This window comes from Leuresthes tenuis, unplaced genomic scaffold (genome assembly GCF_036924035.1).
Source record: "Leuresthes tenuis unplaced genomic scaffold, fLeuTen1.0.hap1 SCAF_56, whole genome shotgun sequence".
Classification (NCBI taxonomy): domain Eukaryota; kingdom Metazoa; phylum Chordata; class Actinopteri; order Atheriniformes; family Atherinopsidae; genus Leuresthes; species Leuresthes tenuis.
In genome coordinates, this window is record NW_027325410.1 from 404,145 (window position 1) to 406,048 (window position 1,904).

The following is a 1,904-nucleotide window of genomic DNA, read 5'->3' on the forward strand; positions in this document are numbered from 1 at the left end:
ACAGATGGGAGAAGAAGTGTAGTTTTGTAGGAAATCACAAAATTATTACATAAAATGAGTGAAATCAATTGAAGAATGCCTTTCTGAAGAGCTGTTTACCACAGATGAGCAGCTTTGCGACCAAGCACATCGTAGATCGCTTTACTGCCAAAATGATCTAGTTTAATGGATTGGTTTAGACATTTATAACAGCATTTTAAGAACAAAGAGAGAAACAAAAAGGGACAACGCTTCATGGTGGAAGGTGATGTATAAATAACTGTGTATATGATGAAGGAGAGACCATTTGAGCAGCACAGCCATTTCGCAGCACAGGGACAGCAGTCCAAGTTAAAGGATCTCCCATGTGGTATCACCTGTCACACTGTGTCAAGGCATCAAAAGAAGAAAAAATCACCAAACTCAAGGACAAAGAGACGAAGACTCCGGTGAACGAAGAGAGAGGACTTACAAACCAGAAATACAAAAGGATGCTCGATATCAAGATCCAGAAGAAGAGGCTAACAATGCCACGAACACTTACGATGCTGGGAATGATGCCAGCAATGAACAGAGAAGAAGATTCAGTGTCATCAATCTGCAACACGTGCCTCTAATGAGGGGGTGAATATAGAATCCTCAACGATTACAACGTCTCTGGGAACTGTGACAACAACAAGGTTTAAACCATTTTGATATATATTGTAACCTATTGGCTAAGGAATAGTGCTGAAAATGAGGTAAATCTAATTCACCACTGTCCTTGGTTTTCTGTAGGGTTTTTAAACTAATACGTGGTGGTTTGTTTTTCCACAGAAATTTGGAGATGCATGAATCTAGTGACTTAAACCAAGTAGCAGATGGTTTTATGGGGATCATTGAGAACAAATAGTTAACTTTTGGTAGTATCATCATTTTAATGGTTGTAACTCTCCCCATAAGTGATATAGGTAAGGACTTCCAACGAGAGAGATCGTCCTCTACTCTCTTTACTAATTGCACATAATCCATCTGTACTTATCAGTTTAATATGTGATATGTCTATGCAAGGACTACATATTAAATGGATTTTTATCAATAGGAGTTGAAAAAGGAGCTTGCTCCGTTCACTCCAAGCATCGACCCGGTGCTGCAGTGCCGCTGGGAACGGTGCGCTCTCCTCTGCTCTTGTGAAAAAGCTAACAGCGGTGCAGGATGGAAGTTTCTTTTAGTCTGCTGAGAAAAAAGAGTCAATGCGAAGTAGACTTTAACACGGCTCTGGGAGCGAGCCGAGTGCGGGCTAACCAGGAGAAAAGCTTGAAAGAAACGCGACACCGAATGAGCGGTCAGAACAAAGCCTCAATACGGTGTTCCTGTGGTGTTTTTATAAAATGCGGTGAAAATAAAGGTGTGAATGCCCCATAGAAAACTAAAAGGTGGAGCGGAAGTGTTCGGCTGCAAGAAGGTGTGAATGTCCGACTATATTTGGTGAAAAGCAGGTGAAGCAAGGTCTGAATGCCCAACCTTACATCATCAAAAGCGAGATCAGAGGTTTTTGGCTGCAAGAAGGCCATAGTTTGCCAAAAGCGGGTAAGGTGCGAATGACCGACTAAATATCAACAAAAGTGGGGGCGGAGGTCTTCGGATGCAAGTGGGTGTGAATATCCCACCATACAAGTATGGTGGAGAGGAAGCTGTGAATGGCCGACCATAGTTTGCAAAAAGCGGGTGAGAAAAGGTGCGAATGTCCAACCATACATGATCGAAACAGGGTGTTTGGCTGCGACAAGGTGTGAATGTCCACCCATAATTAATGAAAAGCGGGCAATAAGTAGGTTCGAATGCCATACCATACATCATCAAAAGCAGGAGTGGATGTGTTCGGCTACAAGAAGGTTTGAATGTCCGAGCATAGTTTGTAAAAAGCGGGTAAGAAAAGGTTCGAA

At 42.3% G+C, this 1,904-nt stretch overlaps 1 pseudogene; it reads left to right on the forward strand.

Annotated features, from left to right (window-relative positions):
- The first annotated feature begins 962 nt into the window (after positions 1–962).
- LOC140285768 (U2 spliceosomal RNA) lies at positions 963–1,139 on the forward strand (annotated as a pseudogene).
- Positions 1,140–1,904: the final 765 nt, after the last annotated feature.